Source organism: Notamacropus eugenii, chromosome 2, assembly GCF_028372415.1.
Source record: "Notamacropus eugenii isolate mMacEug1 chromosome 2, mMacEug1.pri_v2, whole genome shotgun sequence".
NCBI classification, from domain to species: domain Eukaryota; kingdom Metazoa; phylum Chordata; class Mammalia; order Diprotodontia; family Macropodidae; genus Notamacropus; species Notamacropus eugenii.
The window spans coordinates 176718458-176726622 of NC_092873.1; positions in this window are offsets into that span (position 1 = coordinate 176718458).

Sequence of the window (8165 nt, forward strand, 5' to 3'; positions counted from 1 at the left end):
TTAAGGAAATGAATAGAATTTTAGAAAAGTCAGATATGATAGACCTCTGGAGAATATGGAATGGAAATAGGAAGAAATATACCCATTTCTCAACTGTACATGGAATGTTCACCAAAACTTATCATGTATTAGGGCATAAAACCTCACAAACCAGTGGAGAAAGGCAAAAATATTAAATGCATCTTTTTTTTTTTTTTACCATAATGCAATAAAAACTACATCCAACTGGCATCTTTGTCACCTGCTATCCAGTACCATGTCAGAGATCCAGGGGAAGGGATCATTAACCCAGGGTAAGGAGCAGTTGATGACCATAGGCAGTGTACTAAGAAGAGCAAGTTCTGAAGCAAGCAGCAGAGGGGTAGCTGAGACCTCAGGAGTAGAGAAGGGTCTCAATTCTAGCTACTAGCCCAGTCTGAAGACTATAGAAGAATCCAGTCCAAAGTCAAGCCTATAGTTCTGTCACTGAGCCAGGAGAGATTTTCATCTGGCTGATAGGGGATTAATCTAGTAGAAATTTACTATTGCTTATACCAGGCCAGGAACTTGCAGAACTCAGGACAGGAGGGGTAGCAATCAGATTTTTTCATGGATAAGATGACTTTGGGAGTACCAAAAGCTTGTGGGTCTCCATCCAGAGCTGTCCCTGAGATGTTGGAATAAAACAACACTTAATACTCCCAAAAAAGAAACAGCAGGACTAGCCCAGACCTTTCCTCCAGAAGTTAACAGAATCTAGTTCTAACATCAGTTCTGAAGTTAGGAAGTAGACTGAAGAATGAGGAAACAAAAAAAATTCCACCATATAAAGTTATGTAACAAGGATACTCAAGATACAAACCCAGAAGAAGATAATGACTCCAAAACATCTATAAGAAAAGCCTCAGAGAAAAACACAGTGCGGCCACAAATTCAACTAGAATTTTGAAAAGAGATGAAGCAAGTGTTTTTTTAAGGGAAGGAGGTTATAAATGGAAGTGCTAAAAGCAAAAATTGGAAAAGAAATGAGAACTATTGAAGAAAAAATTAGAAAGAGAATTGAAAACTTGGTACAAGAAGTACAAAAACTTACCCAAGAAACAAATTCCCTGAAAATTAGAATGGAACATATAGAAGTCAATGACTCCATGAGACAACAAGAAATATAAAATAAAGTCAAAAGACTGAAAAAAAAGACAGTATAAGATATCTCATAGAAAAACATTTGACATGGAAAACATATTGAGGAGAAAACATAAAGAAATCATTGGACTACCTGAAAGTCATCACCAAAACAAGTGCTTAGGCAATGTATTTTAAGAAATCATAAAAGAAAATTGCCTAGATCTCCTAGAATCAGAGAGCAAAGTAGAAATTAAAAGAATCCACCAGTCACCTGAAAGAAAATTCAGAATGAAAACTTCCAGGAATATTACAGTCAGAATTCAGAGCTTCCTGGTCAAAGAAAACAATATTATAGCCAGAAAAAACAGTATTTCAAATACCAATGTAAAAGATCACAAAATATTTAGCAGCCACCACTCTAAAAGACTGGAGAGCTTGGAATACAATACTTCAAAGGAGAAAGGATATAGGCTTACAGACAAGTAACTTACACCTCAAAACTGAATTTTTATTATTACAGGGGAGAAAATGGATCTTTAATGAAATAAAGGACTTAACAAGCGTGCTTGATGAAAAAGTCAGAATGGCATAGAAACTTCAAAGGTCTAACTCAGTAGAAAAGAGAAACCAAAAAATGTAAACAAAAATGTACAATTGTGAGAGACAAAACAAGGATAAATAGCTTATACTCTACTATGAGGAGATAATGCATATATCCCATCTGAGTCTTATCATCACCAGAGGTCATAAAGGGAGCTTAATTAGACAGAAAAGGGAGAAGAAGAAAGAGGGAATTAGAGGGAGAATACTTAAAGATCTATGAAGTGGCAAAGAATGGGAATCTGAAGGGGTGCCCATAAATTAGGGAATATCTGTGTGTGTGTGTGTTTATCCTTCACTGCCAAAGAAGACCATGCCATCAGAGAAATGATGGCATGACTTGCACTTGACTTTGTTTTGAGTGAGGGAGGGCTGTGCAGGTCACTAGCCTCACTTCTCCTCCAGAGCCATCTGAATCTAGTGACCAGATACTCATCAGGATAACTGGAGATGACCCAGGAAGAGGCAACTGGGGTTAAGTGACTTGTCCAAGGTCACACAGCTAGTGAGTGCCAAGTGTCTGAGGTGAGATTTGAACTCAGGTCCTCCTGACTCCTGCTGTATCCACTGCACCACCTAGCTGCCCCAAGGGAATAGCTAAACAAGTTATGATATGTAAATATTATGGAATACTATTTTGCTGTAAGAAATTATGAAGAAGATGACTTCAGAGAAACTTGGGAAGACTTGTATGAAATGTTTCACAATGAAATGGACAGAATCAAGAGAACAACTTATACAATGATAAAAATATGGCAAAAAGTAAACAACTCTAAAAGAATTCAGAATTCTGATCAGTATAATGACCAACCATGATTTCAGAGGACTACGGATGAATCATGCCACCCAACTCCTGATAGAAATGAAAGACTTAGAGTACAGAATGAGATTTATGCACATATCTATATTAATAGCTGTTTTCTTTTGAACATGCCAATGCAGAAATTTGTTTTGACTATACATATTTATAACACGTTTTGTTTTTTATTCTCAATTGGGAGGTAGTTGAGGAAGAGTCACTCAGATGAGGGAGAGGAGGCCTTTTGGTGATCAAAAAAACATTTTAATTTTTAAAGACATATGTAATTGGTGGCTCCACTTTTTCTCTTTTCTCTCTTGCTTCTAAATCCTCTGCAATATGATTTCTGACCTTATTATTCAACCGACCATGTTCTATTAAAAATTACCCATGATCTCTTAGTTGCTAAGTCTAATAACCTCTTCTCAACCCTCATCCTTCTGGACCTTTTTGCAGCCTTTGATGTGGAGTACCTTCCTTTCTCTCTCTAGGTTTTCATGATTGCCTTCCTTTGGTTCTCATCCTCCCTACTTGACCACTCCTCAAGTCTCCTTTGTGAAATATTCATTCATGTCATGCTCACTCACTGTGAGAGTCCTCCATGCCTCTGTTTGATTCTCTTTTTTCTTATCTCTTTATACTCTCACTTGATCTTATAATTTGTGTTTAATCACCATATCTATTTCCAGATTTATATATCCAGCCTTTCTGTCTCTTCTGGGCTCCACTTCCATATCACTAAATGTCTACCTGGCATTTTGAGTTGGATATCCCATTGTGATCTTAAATTCACTATATCCAAAACAGAACTCAGCATACTTCCCCTCACTCCCCAAATTTCCTCTTTCCTGACTTCTGTTATACTCAAGGGCACTACCATCTTTCTAGTCACCCAAGTTCAAACTCTCAGTGTCAATCTCAACTCCTCTCTTTTGTTCACCCTACATATCCAGTTAGTTGCCAAATTATGCAGTTTCTTTCTCCATGATATCTCTTGCACAAGACCCCATATATCGACTCATAAAGCCACAATCCTTGGTCAGGCTTTCTTCATCTCTTGCAATAGGCTTATATTTGGTCTCCCTTACTCCAGTCTCCTTCCAATTCATTTTATTCATCTACCAAAATTATCTTCCTAAAAGTGTAGATCTGACCATGGCTCCCTGTTACTTCCAGGGTCAAATAAAAAGAAAGTCCTTTGGCATTTAAAACCTCAAAACCTGGCCTCTCCTATTTTTCCAATCTTTTCTCATTCTACTGTCCTCTATGAACTCTGTGGTCCAGTCATACTGGTCTCTGCTTTTCTTTGAACACAACTCTTCATCTTTAAACCCCATGCCTGTATACTGGCTATTCCTCACATTTCCCCTCTCAACCTCTGACTCTTTGAATCTCTGGCCAAGACTGAATTCTTATGCTATCTCCTCATGGAAGGTTTTCCTGGTCTCTCACGTTCTAGTGTCATCCCCTCTAAGGTTACCTTCCATCTATTCTTTATCTTGCTTACTCTAATTTATATATGCTGTTTCCCTGATTAGAAGATAAGCTGTTTTTGCTTTTTTTATCCCCCAGTATTTAGCACCACGTTTGATACTAAATGAGTTTAATATAGGTTTGTTGTTTGAGGAAAGGTTTTACATAGGAGATAATATCTGAATCTTGAAAGAAGAAGCATTGTAAGTGATGGAAATGAGGATGACATGCATTCCAGTTATGAAGAACAGCTAATATGAGGGACCTGGAGAAGGAAGGAAGAAAAGAAAAAAAGGAAGGAAAGAAAAAAAAACAGGCATTTCTTAAGCACCTACTATCTGTTAGGTACCATGTTAAGTGCCTTAAAAATATTTCTTTTGATCTATACAACAACTTTGAGAGGCAGGTGCTATTATTATCCCCATTTTATAGTTGAGGAAACTGAGTCATAAAGAGATTAGGTGACTTGTCTAGTGTCATACAACCAGTAAATGTCTGAGGCCACATTTGAACTCATGTTTTCCTGATTCCAGACCGAGTGCTCTCTATCCAGTGTGCCACCTAGAAGGAAGATGGATATGAAGTTTGTTGTTGAGTCCTTTCAGTTGTGTCTGACTCTCCATGATCCCATCTGGGGCTTTCTTAGCAACGATACTATAGTGGTTCTCCATTTCCTTCTCCAGTTCACTTTATAGATGAGGAAATTGAGGCAAATGGGATAAGTGACTTGCCCAAGGTTACATAGATAGTAAGTGTCTGAAGCCAGATTTGAACTCAGGTTCTCCTGACTTCAGGGTCAGAGCTCTAATGGAAATCATGGAGGTAAAATAATTTTGGATGATGAATTCTTAAAGTTTTAATGCTCCTCTGGGGGATGGTGAGGTATGGTGATGTAGATGAGAGTTGAGACTGATAAAATGGGAGAATAGGGAATGGGGTGAAGAGGAAGATTCAGCCAGAAAATAATGAGTATGGTCATGATTGATATTTATTCCTTACAAAATTTTCCCACTATAAGAAACTAACCTTATTTTGATTTCTTACATCCCTATGACATAAAGCTGAAAGGGACTTGTTGCAATAGATTGGATATAATCAAATCTAGGGGGAAAAGTAATTACATTTTTTCATTTCTTAGTATCTTATTTTTTGCATTTGATTGGTTCAAAACTAGATATGTGCCTTTAGTAAAGCAATTTTAGCCTCAGCAATTTTACACTTCATATTTCATACTATTTACTATTTATTATGGTTTTTTAATTCTTATCTTTAGTGAGACTTCTTTAACTGAAGAAATGTAATCCTGTCAATAATTCGTCTGTACATAGAAAATTGACAGCACCACAGAGACTAGATAAGAGGCAAGACCAGCAGATTTGTGAGATTCATAAAGATAAATGAAAAATTATCTTCCTTAATTATCTTTTGGACTTTTACAAGAGGATATTCTACTAGCAGCTTCTGTTTAAAACAGACCAACCCTTCTTCCTAATTCCAATATTTCTGTCAAGGGTACCATTCTACCAGTGACCAAGGTTTGAGAACATGCAGTCTTTTCAATTCTTCACTCAACTTGCCCTCAAACCTAATCCAGTTGCCAGATTATGTTGGTTCCACCTGCCACATTTGAACTCTCCTATTCCCACTACAATAGCCCTTGTTAGGCCTCTAATCCTTCTGGCCTAGACTACTGTGATAGTTTCTTAACTGGTCTCTCTGCCTCCAGTCTCTCTTCAGTCACCAAGCTGATATCAGGTGTGGTCATATCACTTCCCTGCTCCAGAAACTCCCAAGTCTCCTATTTCTTTAGGATAAATAAAAGCTTAGCCTTTCTTTCACAACCTGACTCCAGGCTCTTTCCAGGCTTACTGCTTGCTACTCTCCACACAATTGGTGCTGCCTATACACAACATTCTTTCTTTTTGCTGCCTCCCATCCCTGGAATGCATCCCCTCCTCTAGTTTTGAAGTCCCAAACTTTCCTCAAATTTGAATTGTCTACCACCCCCACTATTAGAAGTATTGCTGCCTCTCTATATTATTTTCAAACTTTGTATGTACTTACATATGTCTAGTTTCCCCCAAATAAAATAAAAGTTCCTTGAGGACAGAAAAATATTTTGGTTTTGTATGCTTAGCACTTAGCATAATGCCTTGAACACAGCTCTTGATCTTTGTTGAATGAACAGAAAAAAAGAAATTTAGCGTCCTATTCTTTTGTATGTGAGTAAAAAGAGTATTTGATAAATAATAAGTTGGAGTTTTATTAGACTTTTGTCTGCTGAAAAGTTTCTGGTGTAAATACATGACTGTTAAAAAGACATTATATATATGGAAATTTGTGCTTAACAATATCTAAGCACATTTGCACTACTGTATCGTGACTACTTTATCATACATCAATATACTGAATTGTTTTTACTTAAACATCAGAGACAAAGTTCATGGAATCATAGTATTTCACAATTTGAAAGGGATTTTAGAGATCAGCTAGTCCAGTTCCTACTGGTAGCATGAATTCCACATACAATATTCTTGATAAGTATTCATTCAGAATTTCCAGTGATAGAGCTCTTGATTTCCCAAGACTGGTTAACTCATCTTTCGATGGCCCCTATTTATTAGGATATTATTCCTTATACTGTCAAAATCTGCTTCACTTATCTTTCCTCCCCCCACCAGTACTTAACCCCTCACCACTCCTCCCTCTCCCAGGTTCTGAGACTAGTCAGAGTATTGCTGTATGGAGCTAAAGTAAGTCCAATCCTTCCACATGACAAGCCTTCAAATATGTATGGCTAGAGTCCCAGCTACCAGTCCTACAAGTCTAATATGCCTATTGCCTTCCTTTGAGGCTTTTTTAAAAAACTGCCTTAAGTTCCCTTACCAAGGAAATGAAGATTAAAAAGCTATCTGAAATAACTATCATCTTGGTATTGACAGTAATGTGATTTAAAAAATTTTTAATTCAATTTTATTTTCAAGTCCAAATTCTTTCCCTCCCAACTATCCCCTCCTGTTCATGCCCCCCACCCAAGAAAACTAAAAATGAAATGTTACAAACATGTATAGTCAAGCAAAATAAATTCCTGCACTGACAATGCCCACCCCCTCCCCCCAGAGGGGAAAAAGAGCCTCAATCTATATTGAGTCCATCACCTCTATCTGGAGATGGCTAGCATACCTTATCATGAGTTATCTGGAATTGTGGTTGATCATTATCTTGATCAGAATCTCCAAGTCTTTCAAAGTTGCTGTCCTTATAATACCTTTTGTGCAGTTGAAATTGTTCTTTTCATTCTGCTCACTTAATTTTGTATCAGTTCTTTTGTTTCTCTGAAACACCCCTCCCCCGTTTTTGTTTCTTACAGCACAGTAGGATTGTATCTTTTTCATATACCTTAACTTGTTCAGTCACTCCCCAATTAATGGTAACTTTGTTTCCATTTTTTATTACCATCACAAAAATATTAATACTATAAATATTTTTGTACATGCATCCTTTTCTTCTTCGATCTCTTTAGACTACAGAACTAGTAACAATATTGCCGAGTTAAAGGGTATGTGCAATTTAATTGCTTTTGGGGCACAGTTCCAAATTGCTTTCTGGAATGGCTGGACCAGTTCCACCAATAGTGCATTAATGAACGTATTTCTAGTTCTCTTGCATTTGTCAATTTCTTTTTTGTCAACTTTGTCAGTCTGAGGAGAGTGAGGTAGTACATTTCAGAGTTAATTTGCATTTCTCTAATTAGTCATTTAGAATATTTAAAAAAATATGGTTACTGATAGATTGGATTTCTTCCTCTGAAAACTGCCTATTCATATTCTTTAACCATTTATCAATTGGGGAATAGCTCTTATCCTTATAGATCTGAATCTGTTCCCTACGTATCTTAGAAATGACCTTAATCAGAGGAACTTGGTGCAAAATTTCCCTTGCCCCCATTTCCTGCTTCTCTTCTAATTTAGTTGAATTATTTTACTTGCACACCAACTTTAAAACTTTATGTAACTAAAATTGCCTATTTTACCTCCTATCAATCTCTTTTGTTTGGTCATAAAATCACCCCCTATCCATTGATCTCACAGGTAATTTTCTTCATGCTCCTCCAAATTGTTTGTGATGTCACTCTTCAATGTCAAAGACATATCCCATTTAGAATGTCTTCATATATGTGAGATGCTGC